Source organism: Aedes aegypti, chromosome 1, assembly GCF_002204515.2.
Source record: "Aedes aegypti strain LVP_AGWG chromosome 1, AaegL5.0 Primary Assembly, whole genome shotgun sequence".
Taxonomy (NCBI): domain Eukaryota; kingdom Metazoa; phylum Arthropoda; class Insecta; order Diptera; family Culicidae; genus Aedes; species Aedes aegypti.
In genome coordinates, this window is record NC_035107.1 from 228,887,156 (window position 1) to 228,909,427 (window position 22,272).

General features: G+C 38.8%; 1 protein-coding gene across 2 annotated transcripts in view; it reads right to left on the reverse strand.

Annotated features, from left to right (window-relative positions):
• LOC5580169 overlaps positions 1–22,272 on the reverse strand; it is a 160,156-nt gene that overhangs the window by 136,414 nt on the left and 1,470 nt on the right. For both annotated transcript variants that reach the window (XM_021837245.1, XM_021837244.1), the window contains exon 2: positions 21,443–22,050. The gene's annotated coding sequence lies outside the window, so the exon portion shown is untranslated. The remainder of the gene's footprint in view (positions 1–21,442; positions 22,051–22,272) is intronic.

Below are 22,272 nucleotides of genomic sequence, written 5' to 3' on the forward strand. Positions count from 1 at the left end.
ATGAGCCTGTAAATCATAATTCAAAGCGATGACATTTAAATTTTTTATTATAAATTTACTAATAGTAGTTATGTTATTGCAATTTTAAGGGAAAATTTGCCGTTTTACGGTTCAACGAAAAGCTATCGCAGCTGTCACATCACTGATTGGCACTCACGGTATACACAACAAGGTAGGTTATTCCCACGTGTTAACAACGATTTTCAATCAAAACATGTGTCGTCATTCCTATCGCCAAGCATGGAGCTAGAAGGATAGTCAAAGAGTGCAGGCTTTGCCGTCTCTTGTACTCGTTTGAAATTGCGATAGGAATGACGTCACTACCAAGTTTCATTTTTCGGAATATAATACCTTGTTTCTTTTTATCGTGATTGGCACTGTAGGCTGCAATGATACCATGGATACCGTCTTGATGATTGTTGTTTAGGTATTGCTATTTTTCAGAGCGTTTTCTCTTTCAAGCATACTATGATTGAATGGTTTGCTTCAATGATAGAATGATTTCGAATCGTGCGGTAGAACTTTGACAGCTGCGGTAGAACTCTGCGGCTACCGTAAACCGGAAAATTTTCTTAACAACCGTAATAACATATTTGAGTTTAAAATATAATTTTTGAATGCACTCAAAATGTATTATATTTAAAAACTATGAAAAATCTCATTTTTTTCAAATGTTATGTCTTAATAGTTTTTTTTTTAACATCGAGTTCTTCAATCTACAATTCTTAAAGTCAAGTGAACATTACTGAGTTAATATAGAAATTTGTGACTACACTCATATTTTATATTATCTAGAAAACAACGTACAACTGTTTTCCTGTAAATGAATATTCAAAGCTATGACATTGAGTTTCTTCAACATAAAATTCTTTAAAACAGGAAAGTAAACATGTTTGAGAAAAAAACAAAATTTTGATCACAAACAAAAATAATTTTACTTATAATCTATTTATATCAAAGTGGTATAATTTTTGAGTATACATAATCAAATATTTTATTTCAACTCCAGCATGTTAACGTGGCTTTTCGACAATCAATTCCTAGTTAAAAACTACATAATGCTTTGATTTTGATGAAATGATTTTTGAGTGTATCTGTATAACTTTTTTTTTCCTCAAACATGTTTACTTAACTGCTGTAAAGAAATTAACATCGAAAAATATTGAATGCAATCGGTTTGATTTTTGCTTAGTAGGCGAACAGGCCAATGAAACAGGATATTTCTTAATTTCTTAGATTCCATGGGTTTTGAGTGTAATCAAAAAAATCTGTTATATGTTAACTCAACTGCTACAATCAATTTTATGCTGGAAAAACAAAATTTCATCGCTTTCAATATTTCTTTACAAACATAAATGTTTATTTACCAGGGTTTTACGCAGTTTCTTTGGTAAATAAATTTTATGTGTTATCAAAAAAAATTTTTTTTTACTTTAACATGTTCTCCATTTCTATAAATAAATTTATTCCGAAAAAGCTACGTGCCATCGCTTTGTATTTAGATTTGCAGGCAAACAAGCTCATGAAATTGGGTTTTCGTAGCTTCTCAGGTTAAATATGATTGAAGTGTTATAAGAAAATTTATGTTTGTTCTCATCAATGTTTAGTTAACTTCTATAAGCAAATACAATCCGAAAATAACAACTTGTCATTGCTCTGAATTTTCAAGAGTTCTCAGCAGTTTTTTAAGGTAAAATAAATTCTGTTATAGTGTAATAAAAAGATTCTTGTTTCACTCCTATATCTGCATTAAACTTCAACATTTCAACTTTGGGCTACAGACAAATAGATGGAAAAAAGGTTTTCCGTAGTTTTTAGGTAAAATAAATTTTGAGTGTTTTCCAAAATGTATGTCTCTATTCAAATTTAACAACCTCTACAATCATTGGTTGGTAAATGGCTGGGCATGGCGTACCATTGGTACCTCGCGTACCTGAAGGAATACAATAGACCCCTTTGTGCGGTCCTTAGCCTCTTGCCCAGCAACTCCTATCCCTACCTTCTCGCGGTACTGGCCGGGGTACGAGTAACCTTAGGGAAGATCGGGTAACTAACCCCCGGTGGGAACTTTGGTCGTATGCTGACAGGGAAGGGGGGGTTTGCTTTTGGTTTTGCTTCTGCAAACCTTGAGCGTCTGTACTCCATGTTAGGAGCGGCTCATAACAGCGTCTGTTCCCCATGTTAGGGGCAGCTGATCATCGTCCGAGTGCCAGAGAAGGACTCTAAGCTAAACTGCGCACTATGGTCCTCCGAACATTTAGGGGGAATGGTCCTCCGGAAATCTAGGGGGTTGGTGTCAGGCCCTGCAAGTCGCCGTAAAAAAATCAAGCAACGAATAATCAACGAGAGAAAACGAACCGGGACAATCGGCGAAGACCACAGCGACGTAAAGGGACTAGCGATTGGAAGCTCGGTGACCACTATCTGGTGATGGTCAAACTGCGCCCAAAACTCTCCGTCGTTAACAACGTACGGTACCGACGTCCGCCCCGGTATGACCTAGAACGGCTCAAGCAACCGGATGTCGCAGCGGCATACGCGCAGCAACTCGGGCTGCATTACCGGAAGAGGGTGAGCTGGACGAAGCCCCTCTTGAGGACTGCTGGAGAACAGTAAAAGCAGCCATCAACGATGCAGCTGAGAGCAATGTCGGGTACGTGGGACGGAGTCGACGGAACGATTGGTTCGACGAGGAGTGCCAGGAGGTTTTGGAGGAGAAGAATGCAGCGCGGGCTGTCATGCTGCAGCAAGGGACCCGGCAGAACGTGGAACGCTATAAACGGAAACGGCTACAGCAGACCCGCCTCTTTCGGGAGAAAAAACGCCGCCTGGAGGAGACTGAGTGCGAGGAGATGGAACAGCTGTGCCGGTCTCAGGAAACGCGTAGGTTCTATCAGAAGCTCAACGCATCCCGCAACGGCTTTGTGCCGCGAGCCGAGATGTGCAGGGATAAGGATGGGAGCATTCTGACGGACGAGCGTGTGGTGATCGAAAGGTGGAAGCAGCACTTCGACGAGCACCTGAATGGTGCTGAGAGCACAGGCAATGAAGGACAGGACAACGGAGGAAATGCCTTTGTCACTACTGCCGAAGATGGAAACCAACCAGCTCCCACTTTGAGGGAGGTTAAGGTTGCCATTCACCAGCTCAAGAACAATAAAGCTGCTGGTAAGGATGGTATCGGAGCTGCACTCATAAAGATGGGTCCGGAAAGGCTGGCCATTTGTTTGCACCGGCTGATAGGCACAATCTGGGAAACAGAACAGCTACCGGAGGAGTGGAAGGAAGGGGTAATCTGCCCCATCTACAAGAAAGGCGTCAAGTTAGATTGTGAGAACCTTCGAGCGATCACCATTCTAAATGCGGCCTACAAAGTATTATCCCAGAACATCTTCCGTCGTCTGTCACCCGTAGTAAACGAGTTCGTGGGAAGTTATCAAGCCGGCTTCGTAAGAGGTGAACCCGCCTAAGGCTGAAAGCCTCTATAATAAAGAAAATCAAATCAAATCAAGCCGGCTTCGTTGACGGCCGATCGACAACGGACCAGATCTTTACTGTACGGCAAATCCTCCAAAAATGACGTGAATACCAGGTCCCATCGCATCACCTTTTCATCGATTTCAAGGCGGCATACGACTGTATCGACCGCGTAGAGCTATGGAAAATCATGGACGAGAACAGCTTTCCCGGGAAGCTCACGAGACTGATAAGAGCGACGATGGAAGGTGTGCAAAATTGTATGAAGGTTTCAGGCGAACACTCCAGTTCGTTTGGATCCCACCGGGGACTACGACAAGGTGATGGACTTTCGTGCCTGTTGTTCAATATTGCGCTAGAAGGTGTTATGCGGAGAGCCGGGCTTAACAGCCGCGGTACGATTTTTACGAGATCCAGTCAATTTGTTTGCTTCGCGGATGATATGGACATTGTCGGCCGAACATTTGAAAACGTGGCAGACCTGTACACCCGCCTGAAATGGGAGGCTGCAAAAGTTGGACTGGTGGTGAATGCGGCCAAGACAAAGTACATGCTAACGCGACAGGGCTTGCCTAGGTAGCAGTGTTACGATAGACGGGGATACGTTCGAGGTGGTCGACGAGTTCGTCTACCTTGGATCCTTGCTGACGGCTGACGTGAAATACGAAGGCGCATCATCAGTGGAAGTCGGGCCTACTATGGCCTCCAGAAGAAGCTGCGGTCAAAAAAGATTCACGCCCGCAGCAAATGTACCATGTACAAATAGCTCATAAGGTGGGTAGTCCTCTACGGGCATGAAACGTGGACGGTGCTCGAGGAGGACCTGCAAGCACTTGGAGTCTTCGAACGTCGGGTGCTTAGGACGATCTTCGGCGGTGTGCAGGAGAACGGTGTGTGGCGGCGAAGGATGAACCACGAGCTCGCCCAACTCTACGGCGAACCCAGTATCCAGAAGGTGGCCAAAGCTGGAAGGATACGATGGACAAGACATGTTGCAAGAATGCTGGACAGCAACCCTGCAAAGATGGTATTCGCTTCGGATCCAGTTGGTACAAGAAGGCGTGGAGCGCAGCGAGCTAGGTGGGCGGATCAAGTGCGATTTAATAAGCGTGGGGCAGAACCGAGGATGGACAGATGCGGCCACGAACCGAGTATTGTGGCGTGAAATTGTTGATTCAGTGTTATCTGTGTAGATGTTAACTAAATAAATGAATGAACCTCTATAATCAAGATCGCCTGTTCAAACTAAAGATCTGCGAAATTCCCTTCACATATGATGGGTTATTAACAAGGATGCACTGCAGAGCTTCTATGATTTGGAAGCTGCAAATTTTCTGGTTTTAAACCTATTCCATATGGGTGAAAAAATTATTTCAAGATAATTGTTTGATGCACTGATAGATTGCTTTTAAATGGTCAAAATTGTAATCGGCTTTCAATAAAGACACCAGAAGAATGGTGTGACTATTTTTCCAATTTTTGGCAAACCATAAGCTTTTCAAAATTTCAGCTGAACTTTTTTTCCCATCTCTAACACATCATTTTACGGTACCGTCAAACGGGGTAACTTGCAACACTTTTCAACTTCAAATCTATTTGGACGAAAATTTTAAGGACTTAGATGGACCAAATACAATGTGGTATCATAATCGTACGTAAAAAATGCTATGTGGTATTTATTTTATAATAATTTGGTTTCCTGGGATCAGGAGACCCAATGCTGACTGAAGTTTACCATCAAAAATTTTATTAAAATTGTGTTTTAAATCATTAAATAATTAACTGCAGACAATGAACAGAAACTGAATACCACAATTTTAAAAAAAATCATTACAGGTCGGACTCCATTATCCGGAGCATTGATTTTTTTCACTCCGGATAATCGAATCCTCCGAATAATCGAATCACTTAGAAAAAAAAATGAAATCTTTGACAAAAGAACTTATATATTATCTTTTTTCGTTATTTTATTTATATGATGCAGTGGCGTAGCCAGAATTGTTTTCTATGAACAGTAGGGGTCTTTACAAGAAATAAAAAAAAATTGACCAGCGTACACAAATAACCACTTTTTCAAACCCCCTTTTCTTAAATACGTTCTCAACTGCAAACCATTCTTATTGTATATTGCAATGCCAAATTATCTCAGATTTATGCATAAAAATTGAAAAACAAGAACATCAAAAAACAAATTCCGGATAATCGAGTCTAAAATTCCCGATAATCAAATCCCGGATAATCGAGTCCGACCTGTATTATTGATGGATTTATGAGTATTGACCCTATCCGATTAAAAATCAATTGATTTTGTATTTTATTTGTTCCACAAGTGGAAATTCTAGCAAATCACAAGTCTTGACGGCTAGTAGAAAGCCATTCAAAAGTTTTAGTGCTACTCTTTAATTCAACTGCAATGGTTTTGAGGTTCCGCAACACATAACTTATTTTCATTCATATTTTCACCAAAGCAACGGATCATACATTGATAGCATGTCTTGAAATGGCCTCTGTTGGTCATTGAAAATAGCTATCTTTATATTTCATGCAAACAGTTCACAAAAGATCTGCAAATTACATTTGACACATTTGATTTTTTAAATTAATTCTAGTTTTTACGAAGAAAAAATAATAAATTCCAATAATAATGAAATTAATGTAACATTTCTAGTATTTTATACCAAACGTGTAATAAGTTGGTTTAGGTTCAACAATTTTAATGTAATTCTACAAATAAATGGTAAATCTTGCTTTTTCAAGTGTTTATGATGACAAGCGCCAGAAAACATCTTGCAATTGAGATTAGAATTGCTGTTGCAAGTTACTCCACAACGGTAGTCAAAAACGTTTTAAATTATTCTCAGTGTTTTAACGTGGAATTAACAAAACCTTTTTATGGTCCTTTTGTACACTATTAAATACTGTAGCGAATAGTAAATACCAAGAAAAATATTTATATCCCGTTTGTGTGGAACTAGGGACGATTTTCAGCCTCGTTTCTAATGATCAAATGTGTGATATGATTTTCTCCTCCAGCAAATCAATCAAAGTAGAAATAATACAAAAATCCTCAACAACCTCTCTTTTTATACCTGCTAAGGTTATTGACCGGTGTAATAAATAAGAATAATTGAACTTAATGCTTTAGAAAACGTCAATTGAGTTACATGTCGTTGTGGTACAAGCTTCACCCCTGTTGCAAGTTACCCCGTTTGACGGTACTTTCGTAAAATCAATCTTTGAAACTATTAGATACAGATAAAAAGACGTTCAGCATTCTTGAAGATTTATGGATTAAAGGACGAAGCACAAAACTTTGAAAGGACAGAAGGTCGAACGACAAAAAGTCGAAGGAATAAATGGTCTAAAAATATATGCTTTGAAAAAAAAAAAATTACGGCTCCTTGCCCTTTATTTTTTTTTCCTTATGATATTTTATGTTTTCATCCCTTTGTTTGTCGATTTTGTGTTCTTTCGAAGTTTTGTCATAGATGCATTTTCAACGGACATTGTATAACAAATCAAAAAATAAATAAAAATTCGTGTTAGACATACAATGAGACAGCTCTTGATTATTATCGAGCTTTCATTAACGAAAACGTTCAACGTTTTAGCTAAGATCTTATAAATGGGAGAATAAAACATATTCTGTCGGCGAAAATATTTCCGTACATTTTGTACATGACAATTTTAGCTGAAAAATTGTCTCTTTGTTTTAGTATGGAAAATAACGAATTAATCATTTTTTCCATTTGTATATTTTCAAATTTTTAGGATGTACCGTACAATGGGGTAACTTTGATAGTTTTTTTCATTGCTCTTTAATCATCATCAGACAACTTTAGCATTCATAGTTGTGGACGTTTGCACAATAAAAAAGAAGAACTAGAACATAGTTCTCCTCATCACGTTTTCACTTCATCTCATGCTTTAAATCTGACCATCAATGCCAAAGCTTAGGGAAGCCCCATTACCATCTATCAGATCACACTCATTAAGTCTCGATTCGACATCCATTCAAAGAAATCAACATCGGATGCTCAATAACGAACGCAAATCCTACCGGAATTAGCCACGCTAATCGTTACACAATTCGCATTTTGCCATATCCCCATAGTGCTCCGGTTAACACCCATCGCCGTAAAGTCACGGAGTAAGGTTCGGCACGCTTTTTCTGGCCCCGAAAGCATGCCTTCTTTTGAGGAACACGATTCGCCTTACAATATTTTTGGGTCAACCTGCACGGACAATATTTTGTTCGATATAGTATGGTGTTCCCATTATGTTTCCCTAGCCAGAGGCATCATCATCTTTTTAGCGATGCTCGAATGATCACTGCAAATGCATATCTTTTGGATCTACACTTACAAATTACAGTGTTTGTTTTTCCAGTCAAATCAACGGTTTACTTGCAGAAATTTCCAATTTGGCGCTAATTTAGCACGCCTTCAGTCTCAGTCGAACTTTAACCCTTTCAGTACGACTTTCTTCAACACTCATTTTGAGGATGCATTTTTTGTGTTGTATCATTAAAGTAATAGAAAAAGCAAATACGTTGAAAAAAAGTTTTCTAATCATTTCAGGTAATTTAATTTTTTTATGTTGTCACGATGAATGGGGTGCCAATAAATTGGTCAAATGAAGATAAGTATCTAGGACTCATGCTAGATAAAAATTTAACTTTCTCATTGAGGGCATTGAAGTAAAATGTCTGTATAACAAAAAAAAATATTTTTACTGTGGTTGCAAACATAACTAATAAAGGCACAATAGTGAATTTGGGTCAATATGGTGCATCCATCCTGAAAGGGTTAAATGCCCAAATTAGAGTCGTAGAGAGAAGAAGATATTTTCGGTTCATATTTGTTGCATCACTTGGCAATTGATCGAGCCTGGCTATTGCCTTCCTTTTGGTCGAGCAACATTTAATGAGCTATTACGATACATTAGCACAATGAGCTACCAAACCCCTATTAGCAACGGGCCATTTTTTTTTCCTCCTCTTTTGAACTACTGAAGTTATGAGAAAGTGGCTCCCATCTTCGTCTCGATACCCAACGCATCATTGCATCAAATCTAAAATGAGCTGCAAGAGGTCAAATGCCGTGTGGGCTAACAACCATATATTCGGCACTAGGAGCACTGAAAAAGCCCATCGAAACTTGGTCAAGATCTTGTGAAATTGGATCGAAACGATTTGACCAACTTCAGCGAATTTGCCCCCGCCGTCAGATGCAGATGGTCGGTAATGATGATGAGATGTTAACCAGTCTCATTTATCAATTATCGATCGAGCCGAAGCCGACCGGTATCGATTGCAATCGTAGCTTGGCATGGGGTATAGCTATATTCTCACGCCAAATTATCATCTACATGTGATGTGTATGGTTTGAGGTGAAGATTTCGCATATTTTCGTATGTGCGGTGCAATAGTTAGCAACTTAATTCTGCACTGACGGCAAGTGGAGGCCAGTGAGCTGCCGTGTGGGCGGTTCAATGAAGTTTCGATAATTTGACAATCGCTCAATTTCGATGCAAGATGGGAAATTAATGTATGGCTTAAAGAAAACTACGAAGGATTTATTGCATTGCAAATATTTAGCTGTATTATTGTGAGCTTTGCCAAGCATCAAGATTGATTCAATTGTATTGCATGTTGAAAGTGAATTTCGTATAACAATACTTTGAGAGCAATTTAATGACAATTTTATCGGCTTTTTTAGGGCTGTGCACAATATGCATTTATCGGTATCGGCGATATCATTTTGATTCAATATCGGTATCGGCAATATATCGGATTTGAAATTATCGGTATTGAACCGATATCCGAAAATTTTTAAAAGATGGGTGTAGAAGCAAAATCGATAATTTTTCACATCAACTTTTGCATTATGTAGTGCATTTCTTGAATTTTGTGATTACGACATGCAATTCTCAGAGGACATCTATAATTCCATTGAATCAGTTCCATTTCTTCAAAATAATTAATGACAATAGTTCTGATTATCGGATCGGCAATTGTTTTATCGATATCGAAAAATATCGGGTAATGAGATATCGAATATCATATCGATAATATAGGCCCGATAAGATCGATATTATCGATAATATCGATATTTGCGCAGCCCTATTATATTTAATTCGAAACACTTTTGGAATTGAAAAATAACTAGTTCCCCGAATGTCAGTTCCCCGAATAGCCAACTTCTCCGAAGAGATTTTGGCGCTCATAATTGTCGTTACTTTATACATTTCAGGGTGGTGAACAAACTGGCCATCTGATATGCACCCTTCTTTATTTAATTGGCGATTCTTTCAAGTTTTACCGTGCTCAGCATTTTTGCCAACATGTGTATAGCCGAGAATGACAGAATACCTCCTTCTTTTGATTGCTTATCGTAGTTTCTCGTTCACCAACCAGCCACTGAAGACCATTAAAGCACCTATTTAAACTGCCCTACTTTTCGGGGAAACGGGTCATTCGGGGAAAAGGGTCAATCGGGGAAAAGGGCCATTCGGGGAACTGGCTTTCGGAGAAATTACATTCGGAGAAACGACATTCGGGGAAAAATAGTACAATCACTTCGATGATTCTGAGCGCAATTTTTAAAGTCTTTTCGTTTTATTATGCCGCAATAATTGTTTGCGTCCAATCTTCTATTGGTTTATTCTGCCTTGCTTTATAAATAGACAGTTCTATATATTTGTACTGTTTTAAATTTTATTATTTGGATAAGCTAAATGTTAACCATTTTTATAGTTTGCTGTTTTATCAATTGTTGCAAAACATGCTGTTAGGATGATTATTACTTTAGAACCTGCCAATATTCAACTTTTTTTTTTGCAAACGCATTATCTTCTTTCGAGATATGCTGGAAAAATATTATTTTAATCACAAATTTTCCCTTCTTTTGATAATATAGAGTGTTTTCGACGTACACTTCCAAAATTTTAATTTATATTGAATCGTTTAAAAGTTTTGCCACCTTTTTTTTTCAAAAATGTGTTGTTCATTTGAGTTCTGCTGTGAGAAGATTTTTTTTGCGATAGAGCCTTTCAAACGAACAATAATCTGCTCTCGTATATAGGCTATTTTGCATTATGCTGCAATAATAGATCTTTGGATAAGAGCTTTAAATATTTTGCAAATTAATTTCCCCTTCTTTTACCATTTTTTTATAAAGTGTTACATACCAACTGGGACAGACTTCATCTGCAGCTAAATATTCTATGAGCGTTCCCTTAATCACTACGAACTTTCTTTGCCTATTTACTATTTTTAAATATAGTATATCTCAACAAGCTCAAAGATACTCTATGTTCTGGGATGTGAAGATAATTTTTCTTCCGATAAGATCTTCCACCAAACCCGTCACGAGTTATATTTAGTTATGCTATCTAATGTCACTACAATTGTTGACATTCATAGCTTGGAATATCTCTGAACAACAATGAGCGTGGTCATTGAGAATCTACGAAAATTGTTTGCTATGGGCTCGGTGGTGTTGATTTCGGTAAAAGCTTCGAAAATTCCGATATTCACTCTAAGTCAGTCGTTATGCCAAATGACCATTAAGCCAAACGGCCATTATGCCAAACGACCATTATGCCAAACGACTTTATGCCAAACGGCCTTATGCCAAACGACCTTATGCCAAACGGGGTACAATCATCTGATGGTACCTCATTTGATTCGGAATTTGACCTCGAGATGTAACTAGTGAGCATGGAAGGTTTACTTTTGTTTTGCAGATATTTCAGGTTCCTGGCGTCTTCGGCAAAGTGGATAAGTAAGTTGAGGACTATCATTGTTCGAGCTAATTGCTTAAAAATTTTGCCACTAGGTGACGCTTGTGAGCATGAAACTTTTGTTTGCAGATATCTCAGGAGCCTGACCCCTTAGAAAGATAGTGTCTTCGGCAAAGTAGTTCAGTAGCTCAAGGGCTATCATTATTTAAGCTAAGAAATAGGATATTTTGCCACCAGGCAGCGCTAGTGAGCATGAAGTTTTGACGTAGGACTACGTCTTTGTTTTCTATATTGGGGTGCACTTTAAAAGTACGGAAAATGAGACATGTAACGAAATTAGGGGAGATTTTGAACGTTAATAACTCAGTTGTTTATGAACCAATTATTACGATTTTAGTATCATTCGATCAGAAATGTATCTACGCATCGTTAGTAATATATCCGATAAGTGAATTTTGTTGTTAAACTATTGAAAATTTGATAAATGTTGACCCCTTTCTTATCCAACCAATCACGTTCGAGCACTTTTCGACGGTGTCGCTTCCCACTATAAAAGCAAACGGGTCCCTGCTTCTTCCCTCAGGGACGGACCTGGTGTAGTGGTTAGAACACTCGCCTCTCACGCCGAGGACCTGGGTTCGTATCCCATCCCCGACATAGTCACTTATGACGTAAAAAGTTATAGTGACGACTTCCTTCGGAAGGGAAGTAAAGCCGTTGGTCCCAAGATGAACTAGCCCAGGGCTAAAAATCTCGTTAATAAAGTCAAACCAACCTTCTTCCCTCAGTCTTCTTTTTGCGGTCGGACTGTGAGCACGGTCGGGCGAGTCATTCTCGCTTTGCTTTTGCACCCGCGTCACAGTCCAATTTGTGTCGTCGGAAGAGGAAGACGCAAGATTGATTTGCGGCGGCGATGACGATGGCTTGGGCGCTTCTCCGAGCGGCAAACTACTGCTGCTCGGAGAAGCGTCCAAGCCATCGTCGTCGCCGCCGCAAATTTATCCGCGCTCCCAGATTTCGACCCGTGATAAATTCAGCATCGGTGGTCAAGAAGCAAGCCCGCTAGGAACCAGATACCAGAAGCCCCCAGAGTTGCTGATCCGAGGAGCAGCTGCTAATCGAGTGCGGAATCGCTCGAGATTTCAAGAGTGAGCATCGTTTCCAGATTTCGACATGTGCCCGTGGATCCACTACCCTTTGCTGTTGCTTTTTGCGTTGAGGATTTCCCGTTTGACCATGGCAATCAACTGATAACATCCCGCAGTGCTATTTATCTGCAATCGGCTCTTGTCAGGGCCATCAAATTTGTGGAAAAGAGTTGAAGGAATAATATTTCCGACCTTATTACATCTTATATTCTTCAAACAATCTCACAGCTTCGTACAAAATTTAATTTGTCATGAATAATTGACTATTCGTGGACGCTGCTGCAGTGCCGTCGGGATGAGTGCTCAACATTTCACAACGATTGTAAAATAGAGTGGAATTTCCGTCAGTGTCTTTGATTTGCCATATTTTATGAGAACACTTCGATTACGAAAATGATCACATGTAACAAAATTGCGACATGTTTCGAATGCTTTTGAAAAGAAATTCCCATTGAACAATTTTCATCATTTTGGCACCCATGGATCAGAAATTTACCTTCATATTAAAGAAAACTATTGAATATTTAGTAAATGTCAACCCTTTCATTCATGTTCGACCAATTTCTCACGCATTATCATTTTCCGCAATTTTCAAGTAATTTTAAGTCCAACTTATTATTGGCACATATGCATTTCCCAGATTGGTCGATTAGAATGAGAAGAGCATGAAAGGGAGGAGCATAATCTGCTAATCTAAAGGTATATAGCATGCTTCCTTCATTCGATTCGGTTTCATTCCATTTCTACTTCCGAGCTGGCAAGAGCTCCTCCGATCCTGTGCAGCGACGTCCGCACCTGCTCTGACTTTCGAGCTAGCGATCCAGCGTCTGGTGATCGGTGGTCAAGAAGCAAGCTGGTTAGGAGCCAAATACACAGAAGCCCCCAGAGTTGCTGATCCGAAGAGCTGCTGCGAATCAAGCGTCGGACTTATGAAATCGTTCAAGATTTCAAGAGTGAGCATCGTTTCCAGATTTCGCCTTGTGCCCGGTGATCCACTACCCGTTGCTGTTGTGCGCCATCCACGGACCATGCCAATCAACTGATCAATCCCGCAGTGCTATTTATCTTTGACCGCATCGAGGCTAAGAAAGCCATCGGCCCTTGTCAGGGCCATCAAATTTGTAGAAAAGAGTTGAAAGAATAATATTTCCGACCTTATTACATCTTATATTCCTCAATCAATCTCAATGCTTCGTACAAAACTTAATTTGTCATGAATAATTGATGACACAACAATTTGAGACTGAATTCGCGGACGCTGCTGCAGTGCCGTCGGGGTGGAAGCTCAACATTTCATAACGATTGTAAAATAGAGTGGTATTTCCAACAGCGTCTTTGATTTTCCATATTTTATGGAAACACTTCAATTACGAAAATTATCACATGTAACAAAATTGCGACATATTTCGAATGCTTTTGAAAAGAAATTCTCATTGAACAATTTTCATCATTTTGTCACCCATTAATCAGAAATTTACCTCCATACTAAAGAAAACTATTGATTATTAATAGCTAACTATAGAATATTCAGTTATTGTCAACCCTTCCAACTATTCATGTTCGATCCATTTCTCACGCACTATCATTTTCCGCAATTTTCAAGCAATTCTAAGCCCAACTCATTATTGGCACATACCCATTTCCCAGATTGGTCGACTAGAAAGAGAAGAGCACGAAAGGGAGGAGCATCATCTGCTAATCTAAGGGTTTAAAACATGCTTCCTTCATTCGATTCGGTTTCATTCCATTTTAGCTTTCGAGCGGAGCAGTTCGCCGCTTAGTGAAGCACCCCAGCCATCGTAATCACCGCCGCAATTTTCATCGCTGGCGGAGCTTTTGGCCCGCGCTTCCATATTTCGACTCGTGATCGTGCGTCGGTAGTGCAGTAAAGAAGCAAGCCCGTTAGGAACAAAATACCAGAAGCCCCCTGAGTTGCTAATCCGAGGAGCTGCAAATCGAGCGTCGGACTTGTGAAATCGCTCAAGATTTCAAGAATGAGCAACGTTTCCAGATTTCGACTTATGCCCGGTGATCCACTACCCGTTGCTGTTGTGCGCCATCAATGCCGTTTGATCATGGCAATCAACTGATAACATCCCGCAGTGCTATTTATCTGTGACCGCATCGAGGCTAAGAAAGCCATCGGCCCTTGTCAGGGCCATCAAATTTGTAGAAAAGAGTTGAAAGAATAATATTTCCGACCTTATTACATCTTATATTCTTCAATCAATCTCACAGCTTCGTACAAAACTTAATTTGTCATGAATAATTGATGACACAACAATTTGAGATTGAATTCGCGGACGCTGCTGCAGTGCCGTCGAGGTGAGAGCTCAACATTTCACAACGATTGTAAAATAGAGTGGTATTTCCAACAGCGTCTTTGATTTTCCATATTTTATGGAAACGCTCCAATTACGAAAATTATCACATGTAACAAAATTGCGACATATTTCGAATGCTTTTGAAAAGAAATTCTCATTTAATAATTTTCATCATTTTGTCACCCATGGATCAGATATTTACCTTCATGATGAAGAAAACTAATGATTATCAATAGTTAAGAAGTGAATATTGAGAAAATGTTAAACCTTCCAACAATTCATGTTCGACCATTTTCTCACGCATTTGCATTTTCCCCGATTTTCTAGCGATTCTAAGCCCAACACATTATAGACACTTACCCAATTCCTAGATAGGTCGAACAGAAAGAGAAGAGCACGAAAGGGAGGAGCATCCCCAAGTAACCACAAGCATTATAACATTGCACGTATTCTACTGCATATCAACACCATTGATGCAACATTGCTTTTATTCAACAAATTTCAAGAGCTGTCAAGCAATAAAGCATTAACCCTACATTACAAATGTATCAATGCACTAACATCACTTTATAAATTGTACTGCTGCATTAATATTACATTATAAGTTGCTTCATTGCTTTATCGTCCTTTTTGCATTAATTTAACTGTAAAAGTGCCCTTTTCCACTTTTAAACTACTTTAATGGTAGGCTTACGGCAATGCAGCTGCATTATATATGCAATTATATAATGCTCCATGGTTACTTGGGTCATCTGCTAAGGGTTTAAAAGATGCTTTCTTCGCTGGATTCGGTTTCATTCCAGTTTCGCTTTCAAGCTCATACGAACCTGCTTACCGAGGAGCACCTCGCAGCCACAAGCTTGCTGAGCTGTGATCAGCGTTTGGTTTGTGAAATCGCTAAAGATTGACCTGCGCTTCCAGATTTCGGCTCATGATAAACTCATCATCTGTGGTGCAGTCAAGAATCAAGCCTGTTAGGCACCATTACCACTATTATTAGGCAAATCAAGCGTCCGGCTTGTGAAATTGCTCAAGATTTCAAACTTGAGCTACATTTTAAGATTTCGACTTCAGCCGTGTGGTCCAATACCTGTTGCTGATGTGTGCCATCCACACGACGAAACATTCAGCTGGTTCGTCGTATAAGCAGAGAAATTGTTCATTGCATTGCATTGAGGATTTTTCGTTTAACCATGGCAATCAACTGATAATATCCTGTAGTGCCATTTATCTATGACAGCATTCGTGCTAACAAAGACTTTGGCTCTTTTTAGGGCCACCACATGTGCGTAAAAGAGTTATCGGAGTAATATTTCCGACTTAATTTATTACATTGCCAAGCAATGAATAATATTTCTCTCAAACCATAAGAACTACAAAGCGATGACTGGATCTACTACTGAATAACTACTGTTCTTTCCAATGCTACTGTATATTTCAGAGGAGGTTATTAATATAATTTCAAAATGATCATACATCCTGAAGTGAAATTTCACATTTTCATAGATAAATATGACGAATGATTGACCAAATTGCAAATCGTTATATGCATTAATATTTACGAAAGTTTCGAGCACTGAAAACAGTATGAAGTCAAAACGAGCAACAACAATGACATCAAATTCAGTTACATTAACCATCGTGGTCCTACGTCACCAGTTCGTACAACCCCATAGGGATGTACCCTTGTAGTTTTTCTAAACACCATTAAATGTAAGTAAGGAAGAAAAAACAGCACAGGAACTTTGTTTAGTATGTGTGAAAATTAAACCAATTTTGTATTGGTCCAGAAGAGCTTCATTTTATGTGAGTCGTACTCAATCATGTGTAACATTTTTGAAGCGTGTTTTATTTCTTCCACTTTATCATCGTTTTTTAATTCCACGATGATTTCAATTTAGTCGAAAATAAAATTTACGCGCTTTTCACTCAACAGATGGCAGTAGTGTTACTTGAATAGCGTGTCGTCGGCAAAATATATGGCAAAATGAAGAGTCGATCATCTTTTTCCTTTTAACCATCTTTGACCATTCCTAATGGCAGGACTGGGCGAACAATTAGCTTTTTTAGTACTATGATTAGCAATTGTGAGGAACAGTTGGATGTGTTGGATGTTAAAAACTAGACAAAGGACGGTAGAAGACAAATATTGTTTTAAATCCTCCGCAGTTCACACCAACCTAACGGAAAAGGGGTCTTGAATCGCTTAAGTCACGCTTTGGGTTGTTCTATTCAGCGAGATTGTCTTCTGAATTTTTAAAAGGTACCTACATAGGTATATGTTCACTCGTCTTCCATAGTCTGTGTTGTAGAGAAACCTCAAATATTTTCATTAGTATTTAATTACTAGAGTAATCAATTGGACATCGACATTTTGTTTAAAAGACTCTCGCACATAGCTCAGTCATATACCAAGAATTAACAGGAATCAATCTATCGGATGGTTACTAATCATAAACCTAAAATAGAAAAAAAAAGTGTTGAACAGAAAAACATTAAAATAGTTTTAAAATTCCAATTCCCTGTAATCACGAAATTTTAACGTTTTTTTATATCAACATGAAAAAAATTTACATCTCAAAGTGTGCTTTGATGAAACTATAAAAATATTATAGTGTATGCAAGATACGTCGAAAAGGGGCGATTTAAAATTTATAGCGAGCAAGCGTAAAAAGCTGGATAGTGAAGGCAAGATATGTCAGAAGGGGGTGATTCAAATTTTATGGCATGCTAGCGTAAAAAGCTGGATTCTTTTTCTTCTTCTTTCAATGTCTTGTAACACCTGAAATTAGGGAAGGGACTCAATCTAGTATTAATGTATATTGAACACTTCTACAGTATATCTAAAAGTTTTCTTTGCTAATCGATTATTTTAACATGCTTATATCGAGTCAAGGGGGTGGTCATTCTACGCAGTGTGCCTTGCACAGCTTTGCCATATTTCGGCGCACTGACCGGAAATTTATAATTGGGTTGCTATAAAAATCACATTGAACTGAAATTCCGATCTCAGCAATAATTGCATTATTAAAGGACAATTTGCAACGACGAACGTTAATTACGCTAACGAACAACGTAAGGAATCTGGTCTACCCAACGTAATGTCCAAGGGAAATGTTGAATGTTCGTTCTTGGATGGTATTTGCGATCTTTTCCTGAGTCAGTTTTCAAACGTTTTCACTCAAGAAACTCTGAATGATGAACAAATCCGCAATGCTGCCAACAATGTACCAGTTCATCCACCAGTCGGCAACCATCCAATAGTTGATCCTGAAGAAATTGGCAAGATTTGCTTCTCCATGTAATCATCGACAAGCTCCGGACCTGATGGCATTCCTGCATATATTTTGAAGAAATGCTCCATAAGTTTATCTACGCCTCTTTCTCGTCTCTTCAATCTATCTCTGCAAGTTGGATCATTTCCAGTCCAATGGAAACGAAGCTATGTATACCCAGTATTCAAAAAAGGGAACTAACGTGAAGTCTGCAATTATCGTGGAATAGCTGCTCTTTGTGCCGTTTCGAAGTTGTTCGAAAAAGTTGTTTACAACTTTTTGTTTCATCACTGTCATCATTACATTTCGGCAAGTAGATTCTATCTACACCGATTTTTCGGCCGCGTTTGATAAAATCAATCCTCAGATAGCTATTGCAAAATTCGAACGTCTCGGTTTCTCCGGATATTTTCTTAGTTGGCTTCACTCCTAATTGAACGGCCGAGAAATGGCCATTAAATTAGGTGATGCTGTTTCATCCTACTTCCACGTTTCATCCGGGGTACCACAAGGAAGTCATCTAGGACCGTTGATATTTCTCGTGTATCTCAATGACGTTAATCTTCTACTTAAATCTTTCAAACTTTCTTTTGCCGACGACTTCAAACTGTATTGGATTATAAATAATGTATATGATGCATTATTTTTGCAATCTCAGCTCGGAATATTTACCAATTGGTGTGAATCTAATCGCATGCACCTAAACACTTCGAAATGCTCTGTAATGTCGTTCTCCCGAAAACGCATTTTGATAGATTACGACTATAAAATTCGATCCACATCTCTCAAAAGAGAGTCTGTCATTAAGGACCTTGGTGAGTTACTAGACTCAAAACTGACGTTTAAGGAGCACATCGACTTCATTGCCTTTAAAGCCTCTAAAACTCTTGGTTTTATTTACCGCGTCTCTAAAAACTTCAGAAATATTCAATGCTTAAAATCATTGCACTGTTCTTTGGTAAGGTCTATTCTTGAATATTCGTCAGTTGTTTGGGCACCGTACTATCAAATTAACATATTTCGTATTGAAGCAATTCAACGAAAATTTCTGCGCTTTGCTCTGCGACATCTCCCATGGAACGATCCAATTAACTTGCCCAGTTATGAAGATCGTTGCAAGTTAATCGGCTTAGAGTTGTTGAGTGTTCGCCGTGAAGTTTCAAAAAGTCTCTTTGTTTCCGACCTTCTCCAATAGAAGAATAGATTGCGCTCATCTATTATCTCTCCTCAATATAAATGTTCCATACCGTCAACTTCGGTCGAACTCCTTCCTATTCTTGCACGGTGCTCGCACAAACTACGGGCATCACGAACCATTTAAAAGTATGTGCCGATCGTTCAACCGTTGTTTCATTGAATTTGATTTTCATCTTTCCCGTTCAACTCTTCGTAAAAAATTTCATCTGGTTCTGGTAAGCTAGGTTTAAATTAGTGATAGTTATTAAGTAGATTTAAGTAATCTTTGTATCAGTTGGAAACAAATGTAATAGTCTGTTGATGCGAAAAGAAGAGGAGGTTTTGCGCCCATTTGAGAAGAGCTCAATATTGCTCAGCTCAAATGGGCTTTTCCCTGCTCCAAATATACAAATGTAAACAAACAAATGAAATGACGTCTGTTTGTTTTCAATTTTCCTAGTAACGGAGTGATTTTCAATCTAGTATTCATTGAAAATTCATTAAAAAATGTCTCGATCTCTCCCTATCTCAATGGTCCCCTTGAGCCATGATGACAACAATTAACTGACACATGATAAAGTTTTTCATGCCATACTTTATCATTAGAATTATTTAAGAAAAACAAACATGTACCCAGTTTCAATCTAAACTTTCATCTGCATTACTACAACTACAAGTCAACGAACTGCTCTTAAACTGAATTTCATGGCAATTTTGTAGGCTTATTCAAACAGTTTTCTGGAAGTTTTTGTTCCATGACTCGCTATTTCTAAAAGTCGATCGTCCCTTCAGATTGACTTATGGAAATTTAATTGTTTGGGAGTAATATAATCATTGTAAAAACGAAAAATCACAGTAACACCAAAATATACCTCGCTGAAATTTTGACAACCGTTTCATCAAGTATTGTTCTACGTTGCCTTAAAATTTGAGCTAGCAATTTTCTGCGCTTTTGTATATATTAAGGTTCAAAATTGCTCTCAAGTCTTTTCATAATAACTCAATTTTTAGGCGTCATATTATTAAAAAAGGGGCCCAGATAGCCGTAGCGGTAAACGCGCAGCTATTCAGCAAGACCAAGCTGAGGGTCGTGGGTTCGAATTCCACCGGTCGAGGATCTTTTCGGGTTGGACATTTTCTCGACTTCCCAGGGCATAGAGTGTCTTCGTACCTGCTACACGATTTTCGAATGCAAAAAATGGTCACTGGCACAGTAAGCTCTCAGTTAATAACTGTGGAAGTGCTCATAAGAACACTAAGCTGAGAAGCAGGCTCTGTCCCAGTGGGGACGTAATGCCAGAAAGAAGAAGAAGAAGATTACTAAAAAAATCCACTGGAGCTTGTGTTTGTTATATATTTACCAGCAAACAATATTATATGACATGGTTCTTAGGAAAATTGTCAAATTCAATGAAAAAAAAAACAAATCGTTTTTTCTATATATTTCTCTAATTTTGCCAATAACTCGAAGACAGTAGGCTCTGAAATGTTGACGTCTTCGAGAGAGTTGTTTATTTTATAAAAGAGTTGTTTATTTTATAAAAATGAATAACTTTGCCGAACATGCCAAGTCTCTAGAACGTCATAGTAAAAAGTTAGATTGTGGCGCCACCTATGCGGACGATTTACGAACTATCCGTTTATGTCAGTAGATGGTCCGCGTTATTACAAAAAACTTTATCGAAGACACCAAATGCCGGAATCACTTCGTTACCGAGTTATTAATTTGTCCCGCCAGATTGCGTCCCTGGCCCATAATGGACTGGCAAAAACTGATATTTCTACCCTACTTGTCATAAGGATCAATATTTTTCTTTATTATTTTTAACATCTAAAGAAGTACTCCATTCAGTTTGTGGACCAATATTTTAGAAAAACCTTACTAAGCCGAGTGGTTAAAATTCGCGCCTAAAAAGCAAAACCATGCTGAAGCTGTCTGGGTTCGATTTCCGGTTGGTCCAGGATCTTATCGTAATGGAAATTTCCTTGACTTCCCTGGGCATAGAGTATCATCGTACCTGCCACACGATATTCGAATGCAAAAATGCCAAAGAAAGCTCTGAGCTAATAATTCAGTTAATAAGTGCTGATCGAATACTAAGCTGAGAAGGAGGCTCTGTCCGAGTAAGGACGTTTTGCAAAAAATAAACAATCTTTTTGATTTGATTAATTTGAATCGATAATCATTGAACTGATAAACGATTCGGGATCTTGATTTGTTTGATAAAACTTCCAGGCCATATTTTATGTGTCGTAGTCATAGAATGCGTTTTTCTCTCATAAAAAAAATGCTTACCTTGAAAAGTCACGTTCGCCACGGACGTGGATATCTTTCAGCGATCACACGCCCACTCCTCGCACCGAAAGCCGAAAAACAAATCCTTCAATTTGCTGGAAAATTGTCGGTTAGCGGCGAGGCTACCACATAACAACCCACACACCCAGTGAGCCTCAAAACACCGCCGAGAGTTCAAGTTTGAATGTACGCATTCATTGATTGCACCACCGAGTCAAATCTCCTCATTCCAAATGCAGTCCATCCGTGTGTGCGGTTCGCCTTGTTTCCTTTCACATCGTTGTAACACTACAATGTTGACCGACTGATTCACTGACTGACCGATTCTGATTGGACCTGACACGAACTTTCGGTCGGCTTGTCTTGTTTGCACTATTACACAATCCGGATAAGTTCGTCAATCGGATGAATCGCCGAAAACCGCAATCGAGTTACTCACTGTTATGATGAACTCTCTTCACAATCGTCTTCAAATGGAATCCACTTCGCTAGAAGGAGCTGAATTATGGTCTCGGCGTGAGAAAATATAACCTGATCGGGCACTTGACTTGGCACTTCAGTCTTCACATTGTTTGAAGTTTAATCGATTCTACACTTAGTGGTTTGGCCTATGAAACAACACAAAACTGTTTCGTTTTTATACAACTTGAGTTGAAGGGTGGCCCATAATGGTTAAACAACAAAACTCTTAAGTTGCACCCCTAAGTTTGTTCATTTATTAGAAAAATCCAAAGAGCTTACTTACTTGAGTTATCTCAAGCAAATCAAAAATCTTTGTTTGCGAATGACAGAGGCCTCTCCCATAAAGGACGAAGCCTGAGTATCATCTG